The 15,980-nt window shown below is 33.2% G+C and overlaps 1 pseudogene; it reads right to left on the bottom strand.

Moving 5' to 3' along the window:
• Positions 1-14,368: 14,368 nt before the first annotated feature.
• Positions 14,369-15,980, bottom strand: part of LOC149552198 (receptor homology region, transmembrane domain- and RING domain-containing protein 2-like) — a 128,089-nt pseudogene continuing 126,477 nt past the window's right edge.

Raw genomic sequence — 15,980 nt, 5'->3', positions numbered from 1 at the left:
AAGTATCGTATGATATTCTATCAGCAAAAAACTATTACCCAGCCTAGAACTTGTTGCTATTTGAGTTCTTTAGTCAATATTTGATTTATGAAAATTTTCTTTTTGGGTTTTTCAGATTTATTACTATCTGATAGAGGTTTTACTACAGGTTTTACCTTATTTTTGGACTAACCTTCTTGTTGGAATAATGTTTTTTCTTGTAGGGATACTCTTAACACTTGCAAAATTGCTTTAAAAAGAATGCATGCCAAATCTTCAAATGTAAAAAGGCTACTAACAATTGTTTGTAGATGGTGTAGGAGAACCCACAATGAATCCAAACCTTTTAGACTAGGTCACAAACCTTAGATCCAAATATAAAACCTTAGATCTCAAAATAAAACCTCAGAAAGATTAATCAAATAGGCATCTAGACCAGATTGTATGACCCAGTTCCAAGATTGGCACTGTTATAAGCCCTTGGTCAACTATGGTCAAAGATGGTCAAAGGGACTAGAATGTTAGGATTTTGGATTGTTTCATGTTTTTATCATGTTTAGGATCTATTTGGGTCATTAGATTTAAGTTTTCATAACTTTTTCTTATAAAGTGCAAAAAGTGCAAAAAATGTAAAATTGCTTGAGAAATTGTCAAACAACTTTTAAGCAACTTTGTGAAAATCAAAGAAAAAAATTCCCCAATGATCATAAAAAGTTTGGAATTTTTTTATGACCATTGGAAGGCCTATAATAATCCCTTTTAGGTGGGTGATAGGAAAAGATGATGTATTTTCAACTTTCAATAAATAAAGATACCTTGTTTACTGCAAACAACCTATTGTCCTATGTTGTATGGGTTTGTACAGACTCATCCAAAGTTTAAGACCTACATTTTTGGATATGTAGATGAAATAATTTTCCAATGCTTCTAGTTTTAAGTCTCCATCTATCCCCTAACTCAAGATATTCACATTTTGTGTAAATAGGTTTAGATTTCTTGCTAACCTAGGGTTTTGAAGCATTTTCAAGCATAGAGGAGGATTTCAACATGGGAATTTAATGACCTTTGGTGAAATCATAGTATTGGATATTTATTTTAATATGCAATTGGTTTTAATTTTTTACTTGTAGGGATCATTGAGAAATTTGATGCCTTAGGCATGCATTTCCCATGTCCATGCTAGGAAAAGGATTAAACATCTTCCACAACTCTGACTAGACTTGGCATCAAGGCTTGAAATCAAGTTTTGAACTTGTCTAGGGATGTACTTAAATTTTACCATATATTTTTTTAAGGATGGAGTCTTATAACATGTACTTCCTTTGTAAATGGAGTCTTAATTACCCTAGTTGCCTAAGCGAGAAAGTGAACAAAAGCCCATTTGTTTGTGTCCTCAAACCTTGGTGCCTTAGTATGTTTTGTAATTCCCAAAAGGGTGTCCAAAGATAATTTTTTTTCCCTAGGTTGTGTGGAGATATTTCATTTCAAATATTATTTTCATCAAAAAGGGCTACTAGCCTTTTTGGATGGTGTAACAAAGCAACTATGTGGAAAACTTACATAGTTTGGTTTGAACCATTGTTTCATGTCATTGGTGACCTAAATAGACTATTACCATGTGTTGGAGTCTTCCTTGGTCATTTGAAGAAGTTTAAGGTTGTTTTCCCAAAATTGGTCAATTTGTGCATTGTAAGCAACTTGTGATAAGTTGTCTTGTTCATAAGGTTCCCTAGTGATTAGGGTTTTCCTTGTTTGGGTGTAGGGTTGTGATAACCTAGTATTATCCTTGTAGCATTTAAACATTTGATCATCTTTACCAAGAGATTTGGTTAAAGGACTTCAGTGAAGAGGGTGTTTGGACCAGTTGATCACTTTGTGATGAGTCCCACTAGGATCCATTACATTAGCAAGGCTGCCTAAAAGCATAAAAACAAACAAACAAGTGTGCTTGTATTTCCTTTATTTTTGTTTGTGACATTCTACTAGTTGTTCATCTTTCATAAGAACATAAAAATTTCAATTGGGATCTTTTGATGGTAGGAAAGTATGCTCTTCACCCTTGTGGAGAATCAAAAATCTTGACCCACCTTTAGATTTCAAAAGTAAGTTGGGTAATTAAGATATTTGGCATGTTTGGGGCAAACGATTGGAATAGGAGAGTATAATCTTCACCCTTGTGGTGAATCAAAAACCTTGACCTCCAAAAGTGGATCCATTTTGTGTAGTTTAGAATCCTTTAGAGGGCTTACTCTTGAGAAATCAAGAGGAATGACCCAAGTGGGGACAAGAAAACTTGGCTATTGTGACCCACTATAAACTCAATGTTTTCAAGGAAGCAACCTTGGTAGACATATTGCTTGTCTTCAATTAGTGTGAGTACTTGTGGGATTGGGACCATGGGGAAAATTCTAGGAAAGAATGCTTAAGGTACTCTTGTGATTGCAAGGTCTATTACTTATCGCAAGGCAAGGTGTCCTATAATTAGGTGCAAGAGGAGCACTATGAATGGAATCCCTTTCTAAACACCATAGATTAGAAGATACCTTATTTTTTTGCTCAACATCTTAGTGCAAGGATCAATCCTAGTAGATTACCTAGATCACCCCAAGATTTTACACTCACCATTTGTGTCCCCTTGGTTATGCCAATGATGCTTCCATGACAAAGCCAATATCTCTCATGGGTAACCACTTGGTGTGAGGTGAAGGGGCATCAAGCATAGGCCAAGTTGTTGAGTAATGAATTGTGACCTTAGGTAGTATTTCTTGGCATGTGTCTTTGAATGTAAATGGATTCATGTAAATGTTCTTCAACATCAAACAATCTCATTAGCATTTGTAGAATTTTCTTTTGATACCACAATTGCATGTTGGCGAGGTTTCTTTTTCCCTTGTCCAACTATTTGAGACATGTTAAATCCCCTTACTATTTTCAAACCATGTTGTTCTCTACTGTAAATTAAGGTCCTATATTGTCTACATTACATTCTAGTCTAAAATGTTCAAAAAATCAACTTGAAACATAGAATTTTCAAGATCTAAACTACATTTTTTATAGTTCACTAGCCCTTTATCACATGACCTTTTGAGAAATATTGTGTGACATTTCATACCTATCAAAGTATCATCTAGCTATTATAAACTCTATTGCCTGCTAGTTATAAAGTTTATCACCTTGTTTGAAAGAAACTATCATATGAGAGAAAAATATTGCCCAACTATAGTAAAGTCTATTGTACGATACATTTTGCTAACCAAATATTGTCTGCTTCTCTGAGAAATATTGCCTAGTTTTTGCTACTTCCAAAATAGAGTCAATATTGTGTCTTAGCTGATTTAGGCATGTCATCACTTTGTCCTACCTAGGTTTGGTCTAAAATCTCCATGTTAGGTAATATTCTAAGTTGAAAATATGGGTCTAGTTCATCAGATGTAAGCTAAAACCATCACTAATGGTCACTTGTCAAAATCTGATTACCTCTCTATGCTAGCTACTTGCTATTGAGCTTCATACTCACTCTCTTGGCTCGAGTCGTTAGTGCTATGAATTCTTGAGCACTCTTGACAAGCCACTTACTTATTTTATCATTGACAAGTGATCATTCTTGACCTTATGAGTTTCAAATCTTAAATGATTTACCTCATCTTGATATATAAAGACATACCATTACATGTTGGTCGCGACTAGGTTCCAAGTTAGTAAAGGGAGTCGTCCTTATTTCACCTTTGAATAATTGGAAAATCCAACTAGGCATCCTCATGGAAAACCTTGAATGGACAAACCTAACTCTGATAAACTGAAGCTAATACTAAGCATAACCTACTCTATAGCTTTGAGAACCCATTCAAATTCAAAGACTGCTTCAAGCTCAAAGATCTTATCCAAGACCTCATTGATGGAGAAAAAGTCATAATAGATGGCTTAGTTAAAGATTTTTATCACAAAGACTTCAAACAACCATTACTTGAATATGAAAAAGGGGAATTGTCCCACACTCACAAGAAAAATCATGATGCAAAGATCAACTACACCTACACTAACATTGACAATGTCATAAACATGCTCAAGCCTATTGAACATATTTGCATGATGGGTCCTAAATTTGACAAGGAACCCAACTATGACACATATGATGAAAGAGCTAAGGTAGTCCTAAAAATGTGCAATTCTCAAAAAAATCATAAGGACACTAGGCCAAAGGTAGTTCTTAGGGTGGCAAAACCTTCATCTTTACATGGTGAGACACTAAATGCTATCACTAGGGGGTAATCTAAGATTATCCTAAAAGTTGCAAAGGATCCCAAGCATGCTTCCTTATCCAAACAAATGGCTACCCTAACTATATCCAAGTATGATCTTGTTAGTCAATTACAAAGAACCCCTAGCTAATTTTGACATCTTGCATCCATTTTTGGGATCAAAATCAAAATTTGAGTTCATCTTGATAGTCAAAATCATGTTTCAAAATTCTTCCTTCTTCTATGTAGTTACCTGACCTTTTGAGGTCTAATATTTGAATCTTTGTCAGGGCATCTTCATTTCTCCATGTCTTCATCATTTATACACTCCATACTAACTTTAGTTCACATCTTTTTACTTCTAAATCATATTTTTTTCTTGATTTAACCTATTATGCATACTTTAGTTGAAGTAGAGCATTCTATCACTTCTTTATAGTAACTTTTTGGTTCTAATCACTTATATATCATCATGGAATTTATATCTCAATTTTCTCATATCTAGCCCATTTCTATATTCCCTTGACCTCATTTCAATTTCAATCTCGAGGGGGCATAAATACTCTATCATTGCTTGCTTGCTATAGCTATCTATTTTTTAGGAGCATATGATTAATTCTTTAATTTTCTCTTTATCTATCTACTTTTCTTGATGTTAATACTCTTCTTGAGTCTTCCTATTGTCTCTCTCCTAGTGTTTAGTACTGTCGCTACCAGGCTGCACATTCACAACTTTCTATCTCATTCTACATTTTGTTCTTCAAAGTCAAATGTCTCTATCTATTGCTGCCTACTTGGCTTCTCTATATCTTTGACATAATGTGTTCCTAGATCAACCACACATTAGTCAAAGAGGGGTAATTGTAATGACCTCAAAATGGTCATCTAGACTATTAGCCCCCTTCTCAGTAGTTTGGCTAAATTATTTGATTATTTTGCTAGGCCAAATTGCTAAAAATTAGTTTATTTGATTTTAACCTATAGTTTGACTATAATATCCTAATTCCATATTTTATTAAAAGAACATGTCCCCTTTTAACTAAATAAAAGACCCCATTCTTCTAACCCACTTAATATGCACACATATAGTCTTTTTCTTATTTACAAATTAAAAGAAAAGATTTTTGTCTCACATGAAAAGTCAACTCCTTTTCATTAGTTGACTTGCTCTTACACATGGATCATGCCAAAATTCAACCCCCACCCTTGATCATCCATCTCTTGATCTCGATCTCTTGATCTTGATCTCAATGATTTGTCTACCTTTAAAAGAGAGAGCCTTCTCCCTCTCTAAGGATCCAAATTTTGAGCTAATCTTATTCTATAGGTTACTTCTTTTTAATTTTCTCATTCTCTCATTTTCATTCTCATTCTAGTTTACATTCATTTTCAATAGTTTATATTTTCTATTCACATTAGCATAGATCACATAGCATAATTAAAATGGTTGTAATATGCTCTTCTTGCTTAGTTTAGTTGCATTCTTGCATTCCACATTAGCATAGGTCATTCTTGTATTACATGTTTGAGAGCTCTCTTGGGCAATTTTGATCTTTCTCTTGTCTAAGGAATCTACCATTGCATGGTTTACTAACAAGGGTTGTGTCTCTAAGGCTCAATTGAGATCAGCTCCTCATATGCACAAACACACACCTTTGCACTCAATGGATAGGGAGCTCTAAGACACCATTCAAGTGTTCCAACCTATGAAATATCTTGGATAGAAGGGTTTAGAGAAGTGTAATTTCTTAGTGTACAATAGGTTAGGATGATCCTCCTTAGGAATTTCCTAGAGTTCACATGATCATGTTGAGGCCTTAGTTTGATGCTATTAGAATCAAACATAGTTGAAATCTCATGTTTCTACTACATGGAGGCTTGGTTGTTAGATCAAGACTAGAAGATGACAAAGTTAACTACTAATAGAGACCATCTATAACATATAGCCACCCATTAGGGTAAGAAGATAGCATATTATTATGCTCTTTACATTAATGAAACTCTAGAGGATCAAAAAAATCCATTATATTCTTCTTTTGCATCCCAGTCAGAGGGCATGCTACTCGCTTGGGTATTTAGAAAGAAAATCAAATGATTAACTATGGGCTATCATTCTCCTTCCCACAACTCTTTTCTCTATCTCCTTTAGAAACAAGTCCCCCCCCATGCACCACTTTTTTTTGGAGCATATGGAAACAAAGTAATAAAATGATCTTCGGGGACACTAAACAATCTCCTCTTGAGGTTTTTCACTTTGGTACAATGCCCCTAATTGAGAACCTACATGTATCTCAATGTAAGAGACCCAACTACTCCCTTGGGACTGCAAACCTTCACCTTGCCAAAAAATGGAAAATTTATAAAGGCTTTAGAAGAAACAATAATGTTAGAACCCTCATATGAAAGGCTACTAAATAGACCCCTCTAGAGCCTTTATGAGATAAAATCAAATTTAATGGTGCTATGAGTGGTGGGAAAGAGGTTGGGGGTGGACTTATCCAAAATGATAAGGGCCACTTTATATTTGTGTATGTAGGCCCCCTCAGGGACCATACTGTCAACCAAGAAGTGGGTATGGCCATCCTGTAGAGTTTGAAATCTTCCCTTTAAATGGGATACACAAATTTGGAAATTGAGGGGGACTCTAAAACCATTATTGATGTAGTTAAAGACCATTCCAAGGTATAGTGGAAAGTGGATACTATCCTAAGTGATATCCTTGACCTTCTAAAAATAAGAAATACCTATAGGGAGGGGAATTTATTGTCAGATTCTATGGTTGTGGTTGGTCTATTTTCTATCAACATGAATTGTTGGAGATCGTTCAATATGCTTCCAAAGGATGCCAAAAACCTCAAAGGCATGAGGATGGTGATTTTATTAGTGGTCAAAATGATATTTAATCCTATCTTGGGATACTTTGAAATTGGCATGATGGGGTCTTACCTCTTTGGCACCATATTTCTTAATTTAAATTTTAGCATAGAATACTCTTTGAAGATGGGTGTTGACTTGGATTTTTTTTAGACAAGATAAGTAAGTTGGACTCACATTTATGGCTTCATTCCTTGTACTACTCATGGGGGTTTTTCCATATGCATGAAACTATTCCATTAGTGAACAATATTGGATTTGGGAGCGACCTCCATTTACTTTGTCTTATGAGTAACCTTTTGCATATGATTACATATATTTTTAATTTTCATCTAGCCTATGACAAGAAACTCAATTCCAACATGAGCATGAGCTCGAAATAAAACAAAAATCTTTACACTTGCCAACTCCTTATGGAAAAAAATATTCAAGTTGACAATTTGGTTTACAACTATACATTTGGATTTATTAAGCATCACTACCATAATATCAAAAAGGTATCTTTGATAAATGTTCTTAATTTGGGATCACCTCAAATTTGGGGCTCTTCTTCATAATTTTATGCCATTTCTTTATTTTCGTGTGCACATGTCTTCCAACTCAGGGAACCAAAATCTTCATTTTTGCATTAATTTCCCCCATTCTATTATTTTTATTTGTATTTGGTATTTATCTTACAAAAGGGTTTATGCTCATAAGGATTTCATTATTTTTATCTTTCCTATTGCTAATCTGAGTATGGAGGGAGAAAGACACATGATTGAGCTTGACAAAATTGAAGCTCAATTTAGGACCCTACCACATGGTCATGTATATTTGAAAATGAGGAGGAAATCTTACCTACATGGAGTTTATGATTGGTTATGATTAAACTATTTCTAGGCAATTTGTGAGCTCCTAGAGAAATAGATAGGTTACTGTGAAAGGTTTAACCTCTTAGATGAATAAGGAAGTTATTGGAAAATCTATTGGTTTTTACATCAATGGGTGTGAATTGAAGAAGAATAGTAAGACTCTTGATGTGGTAGATCTAGAATAACTTTTTTGAGTCCCTAAGGAGTAACCAAAAAAAGGTAATGTGGTTATAGTATTGAGGACATCCCATAGTTGTGGCCAAATATGTGTAGATTAACATCAAGTACTTCACTTTGGAGGTAAGGTATGTGCTTTCTACTATTATCATCTTTCTTTCTTGAATCATCTTAACCATAAGGACTTAATCTCCATCCCCTTCTATTTGTTCCATTCTCTAGAAAACACTATATCTGATATTGTTGAAGCCAAGGCCTAAGGGAAGAAACCAGTTATCCTCCATTAGGGTCTTATGTTCAGACTTTATGAGTTTAATTGTTCCCTTTTCCCACCAATATTCTTTCTAGCTCCCACTAGGAACCTAATACCTTGTTGGTCCCAACTGGTACTAAGAGGGAGGGTGAATCAATATCTTCTTCAAAACCAGTTGTCTTCTCACCGCTTTAACTAAACTTATTGTAAGCCACTTGATAGATAAAACCAAGATAAGTGTAGTAAGGCAAAATTAAGTAACTTGACATGCAAAATCATTCATCAAGTTGACACAAATATTTTTATACGTAGAAACCCTTGATTAGAGGGTGAAACCACCATGGGGATAATATACCCACTAGCCCTTATAATGCATGTAAATGTGTGCCCTATTAAGAGCTACAAGTTTTTCTTCTGGAAATGCATCTTGTTAGGATTGCCCACAACTTGTCAAGGTTACAAAATCCTGTGAAAGCTACCTTGTTAAAGGATTTATGAATCTCCTTCTAAGATACACCTTTAGAGGATTTTACAGTAAGTTTACTAATGAAGCTTTCCCTATTAAGAGCTATAGATAAATGCAATGGCAAGAAAACATACAACATGTTTAGACCTCAAATGTGGTAGTATCTTGTCATGTAGATCTTTACTTTGTATCCTTGAAGATACATTGATCTTCCTATTTCATTGGTGAGTTCCTTATTCTCACCTCTACCTTGGTTGTCTAAAATATTCTGTCATTGTCTCTTCCTCCTCTACAATTGCTTTGCTTTTTGGTTTTCTTCTTGTTGTATTTTTTGTTCTATGCTCTATTCTTCTCTTCTTGCAATGGAAGCAACCTTCAACAACACACAACTATGTTTTATTTAGTTGTTTATATCCCTTCTTCAATGTTAGGGCATAATTACCCATGACTAGATTATCCTAGTCATTTTCAAATTCATATTTTGAATCCCATACCTATACCATTCATAGGGGACCTGTGATCCCTATCCCTAGGGTCTAGACTAGTAGCCCTGCTAGTCCTTCTTTGAACCAATGGTGACCTTCATCCTTGACTTCTTTTTTTGTTTCACTCTTACCTCTTGTCTCATCATTGGTGAATCATTATGTTGATTCATATCAACCATTATTCACTCACAACTTCTTGTGTTGATGTGGGTGTGCCAAAGTGTATCACTAGTACAAAAACACCAATATATTACTAAATAAAATACTAATTTTTTTAGATATGTGACTAATTTTGATCACGTGACCAATGGTAGTTTATTGCTAGACATTTATCTCCCAACCAAATTTATGACTAAACTATTTTAATCATTGATTAGGTCATTAATTTAGTCATTTATTGTTGTTACTTGGTAGTTTATATGGTACTTTATTTGGTAGTATATTTGGTATTTTTTGGGTAGTATATATGGTAGTATATTTGGTAGTTGATTTAGTAGGATATTTGGTAGTTTTTGGGTAGTATATATGGTAGTATATTTGGTAGTATATATGGTAGTATATATGGTAATATATTTGATAATTTATTTGATAGTGTATTTAATCATTAATTTAGTCATATTAGGGCACGATGGGATTGAACCACCATCCTCCTACTTATCAAGTAGGTGCTCTTCCATTGAGCTAGTATCCTTTAAAGAATAATGCAAAAAATTGACAAAGTTGTCTTCCCAACATTAGATCTATCGTGATCATGGTCACTATAACATGATACACTCTTCTCAAAGAACACAAATTTTAGTTATTATGAAAAATAATAATATAATTTTTTATCAATAACAATTCAACAATTTTAAATTATTTTGTTCAATAATTTTAAAATTATATTTCATGTCAATTACACTTCTCTAAATTATTGTAGTGATAGACTCGTATAAAATATAATTTGGAGCACTTTGGTCACACACAAGTATTATTTCTTGTGCTAACTTTTTAGAAAAAGATACAAATGATTATGCAATTTAAGTCATGAAAATAGACCTTTGCATTAAATTAAAACATCAAACCCCATTAAAAAATCACATCAAACCAACTATTTTTTTTCTTTTTATAGTCTCTACAATAATTGAGACTAGCTTGTGTGCATTGCAAAAATAAAGTCACTTGTTGTAATGATGAAATGTAATCACCATAATAATACAAATGTCAAGAGCACGGAAAAGCTATAGATAGAAACATATAATTGAATTTTTTCATTGAAAGATCAATGTAGGGAATTATACAAGGAAAATTTAAGACTAGTTGTATTGTCTCCAGACAATCAGTTTGTAAAAACATTTAAGAAAAGGTTAGTTTTTTATAATTGAGTCACAATTCAAGGAAATTTAACAAATAATTAAATCATGCATTTGGCTTTTATAAAATGGATACGTTATGAATATATTTAAGAGCAACTCTAGTTTGATCATCTGAATCTGAATTTGGTTTTATCACAACACATTGGATGCAAACTCCCCACATAAATCCTAGATGGGAAGGGCATGTTGGACTACTTCTAGATGCTTCTATATTATCTAGAAAAGAGTGACAATGCATTAAATAATAGTAAATCATTTTCAATCAAAAGTACAACAACACAAAACAAATAGACCTTTAAAATAGACATTAAAAGCATTTCATGAAAGCCTATTTTTAGATACCTTTAATGTCTTTAGGAATATAATCTTGCACCTCTTTGCTTCCCATAGGCATCGTTCGTCCATCACACAATCTCTTTCTTTCTGTTCTGATTATACCCAAAGAAAAAACATTGTAATGTAATATTTGGAAACTTTTAGAGGAGAAAAATACACAAAAGATACAACAACAATAATTAATACTTACTATCAATAGCTTTTTAAAATTATATTTTTTGCAAATACTAACACTAGAGATGCCAAATTCTTAAGACAAGACACTTGAGCATAGAGTTCCATAGCAATTTTGCTTGCAAGAGAGGTATGATTTTCAATAAAATGTGCAATTTTGGGTACTTCATGTTATAAAATTTGTGCACCAAAAATATAGAAATTACTATATTTGGATTCCTACTTTCCATCTATTCAATTGTTTTGCACTCTATTTAATCCATGCTAATGTAAAATTCCTAGTTGACATTAAAATTTGTACCTTGCTACTTCCAAAAAAAGATAGCTTGACAAAATAGCCTAAAATTTACTAAAACACTTCTTTAAAATATTTTAAATTTTTACATTTACTTTTAGGGGTTTACAACATATTTCTTTATAGTTCTCCACTATTAATCTATAATTATGGTGGATTAAGTCTGTTTGGTGCATTTTTAGGATTGTTGTTTGACTTGTCAAACTAGACTTCTAAATTTAGCATTAGAAGGTAATAATAATCTTTGAATCACTGTAAGTTATGTAGTATCAAAAATTTAGGCTTGATGTGTTGTGAGGTACTAGATTTTGTTGTTACAAGATTTTTAAAGAAAATAGGAAAGGGCACTTTGTGTTACTTCAACCAAATATAGTAGTTTATAAAATAAAAAATTATTTCGAGTTTGATCCACCTAACTTAAATTTTTTTGTTAGGTTTATAGTTTTTTGGTCCAAATAGCCAAAGCCTACTATTGCCATGATATTGTAAGTATATAAACCTTATTTTCCAATAGCTATCGGCCACAAAATTAATAATAGCACCACTATTGTTGTCTCAATATATCACATAAATTGATTTAAAAGGCAACCTCAAAATAAATGCAAAGATAAGTCCTCTATATTTTATTATTGAACTTTCTTATATTTCACACTTCTGAATTGAATTCATGATTTCATTGGCCTTAAATACTTTGTTTGTTAATTCTCCAAGTGAGCGTTGGCCAAAAAAATACTATTTATAGGTGTGCGATAGTTGACAACTTAACAATGAGTGCTGTAGAGTGGTAGAATACCCATAAGTTGGCAAGCTATAGAAGGCAGGTAATAGACACTACAGGTGTTTCATCCTTATATGTATTTTCTCTTGCTGATTTTGTTCTCAATGTTGCTAATGCTCTTGGAATGGAAAGATTGGCTATTTTTGTTGACATTCGGGTTGGTTTGGCCCCTATTGTTCATTTTGACATACATTTTTCTATTCTTGTTGATGTTGTTTCTCTTCCTTAATCTTTTGTGACTGCTATTTTCGATAGCGTTGGGGATTTTTATTCTCCTTCTAACTATGATTGTGGTGGTGGTGGTGTTGATATTCTTGTTGTTGGGAACCTAAAACTTGGGCATGTATAGGATGAGGAGACGACGATAGAGACATTTTGGAGATTATATTTTATGGTAGACTTGTAAACCGGTACATAAGGCTCACACTACAAAAGATGCAAAGAGAAAGAATTCAAAGGCATTTTTTAACAACATGATGTTAACATCGAAAAAGATGAGGCACATAGCTTAACTATTTTTTACTTAACAATTATCAAGAAAATCATATGTATTTTTGAGCAATTGATGAGCTTAAAATGATTGGCACAAATATGATTCGAATCTTGAATAATAACTCCATCTTTGATTGTAAAAATATTAAAGAAAAATCACAAATTGGCATTGTTCCTAATTCTATCATTGAAAAAAGTGCAATTTCACAAAACATTGTTGACTTTCACAACTGCCCCTATTCTCTCACTTCTTTTTAGCCTAGTTGCATTAAAATTATAGGTTTGACAAATTTTAATTCTTCCTTGTTGGTAGGATTTGTATGGGATAGACTCATGCATCCAACACATTTTTATTTTTATTTTTGTATGATGATAGGAAAGGGCTTCTTTCCCTCACCATGACAGGTTGCCTATGCATTGAAACTATGATTATGGGAATGGGAGTTGCTATTAATCAAGCCAAATTAGTTATAAGCATGGAAATATTTTGATCTAACTTTTAAGGTATTGTTGGACTGTGGTGTAATGTTGATGTGGGACCACATGGCCACATATTAGTTTGCGAATACAATGTGCAATATTTCTCACCTATGCAAGTGTTCTATCTATGCTTCCACATCTTTTGAGAATTTACAATATTGGATATCGATGACTCATTCAATGGTTGATACTAGTTTTTGTAGTGGATGAACATGAATTTTAGGGTATAATTATCTATGAGATTGAATCCCTTGGCTATCCATAAAATTGATTTATATTCTACTTGTTTGAAATTTTTTTGTACAAAATGGTGAGAGAATAGATCACAAACAACAACTACAATTGAAGGGAGTGAAGAGAATGGAAAAATGTATATTTTCAATCCCTTGTTCTACATAAATCCTCTTCTACACATTTGTTGTAATTGACATTACTTCAATAAACTAGATATTACTTTTACCTCTGTACACTATATTTGACACATTTTCCAATATTTTACCAATGCTACTTATTCTTTAATATCCTAATTATTTCTTATTTTAAACTAGGTGATGAATTCTATTGATCCATTTCCATGACATGTATGTACTATGAAATGGTAACTAGAGTTATTTGTCAATGACCTTTTCTCTACGTGATAAAACATTACAAACATTTGATCCAATGATAGAACATATACAACATTAAAATTCTCCCAAATGACTATTGCTTAAAGGAGTGAGAAACCAGGTAAAAAAAAGGGGAAACCAAGTAAAAAAATAGTATTTTCCCTACCTGTACGGTAGGGTTAGAGGTGAGAAGAAGAGAAACACCAACACCATTAAATGTCTTTTTGCAAGAGCCCTCAGTAAGAGTCTGCCAAAGACCCTTAGGTTTCCCAATTCTAGTAGTCTACATCTGAGCTAATGCTGTGTCTAGTGGCTTTCCAAAAAAAAGTGAAACAATATTAGAATCTTTAAGAGAATGTAAATGAACAAGTTATACATAAAATAATGTAATACAATTAGTCATAATTAATAATAAAAAAATCTATGATCAAATTTAACTCATAAATACAAGAGTTTCAGAGCCATTATAGAAATATTAGGAAACTTACTACTGAATGCCAAGGATGGAAAGAACATCTCAAGCACTATGCCAAAGGCCAGTTTGCACAAGCAATGATTGGTAAATCCGTGGCCTCACAGTGGAAAAGTGAGAACCATATGAAGTCATTTTTTCTAATGCATAGATAGTTACAACCACATTCTTGATATCCTAATAAAGAGCACACTAAATTGAATTAAGATATCATAGCCCCTGACCTATTACAAAAAGGAATGGATGGAGAAAGAGTGAATAAAAAACCAAATTGTGGAGATCCACACAAGGAATTTTGTGAAAAAAATACTGCAAATTGAACATCATAGGGTAGAAAAGATGCATTTCCAATATTTCCAATGTTGATGCTCAAATTGGAGAAATCACCATGGGAACCTAATGTATGGACATTGTATGATGATGCAATCTAAGAATATGATGATTCAACATCAGGAAGTAGGGAAATTGAAGGTCTATATATTGATGGAGATTCTATTAAGGATGACAATGTTGACTACCCCTGGGAAGAGACTAAAGAATCTGTAGACAAAAGTAGGATGCTCTTTGTCACTAGGAGATCTACTATAGTTACATGTTTTGCACCACATTTACATACAAGGAGAAATGTCCACTAGCTTGTGAGCCATGAGTCTATATAGAGGGCATGAAATTTATGGTAGCAAGGTAAGATACATAATTTCTCTGTAGATTTATAATATTCAAGACATAGAAGATAGGTTTCTAACATGGAGTTGTCATCACGTGACAAATGTGAATGTTAGACTTGGTAAAATTTCTAAGTTTCTCCACACTCATGAACATGAAAATGAATAACTTTACTTGAAAATTATTTGTCTATCAATTTCTTCTCTCAAGTAGCAGTGCAAAGCAATATTCGATTCTAGATTGGAAAACCAGGCTTAACATAGCATTAGATGCAACAAGAGATAAACATTGTTTTGTCATAAAGATGAATGTGAAGACTAGACTACTTTGTCTAATCCTACTTGTGATATTTTTTGTGATATTTTGAAGGGCTGGAATACCTGCACGTAAATTTCATGCCAAGAATAATTCATAGAGATATAAAGACTGCAAACATTCTTCTGGATGACAAATTAACTGCAAAATTGGAAAATTTTGGTCTTTCAAGGATAACTATTGATGGAGAAGCTTCTCATGTGACAACTACTTGAAAGAAGTAACCAATAGTTTTGTATAAATATATAGATTGCAAGAAGGGAAGCCATTAAAACAAGAGAAGCAAGGAGATTATCATTAATCCTCATGATGTATTGAGGGAGGGAATAATGCAGCATTCCATATTTGGTTCTCCAACATATCTCAAGAGCATTTAGCCAACCACCTTTGAGAAAAATACTGCATTTATCAAGTAGCGCCCCTAAAGTCCTCACCCATTGTAACCAAAGTATTGCCATGATCATTGTTGTAGAGGATGACCACTTTAAATCCTGCACTTTGTGCATTTCAAATTTTACTCTCAAAGTTGCATTTACCTCTTTCAATCAATGCAAATTGTGACTATACACCTTCTCCTAAAACTATTTTGTTTCTTAGTGGAGAATAACTATCAGATGGTTCTTCTCTCTAAAGTATCCCAATGTTTTAGTGACTCATCATCCCTAGTGTTGAGACAAAAAATT

This window comes from Cupressus sempervirens, chromosome 6 (genome assembly GCF_028749045.1).
Source record: "Cupressus sempervirens isolate cs-2001-9-10 chromosome 6, ASM2874904v1, whole genome shotgun sequence".
Taxonomy (NCBI): domain Eukaryota; kingdom Viridiplantae; phylum Streptophyta; class Pinopsida; order Cupressales; family Cupressaceae; genus Cupressus; species Cupressus sempervirens.
This window is presented reverse-complemented; position numbering and strand designations above follow the sequence as displayed.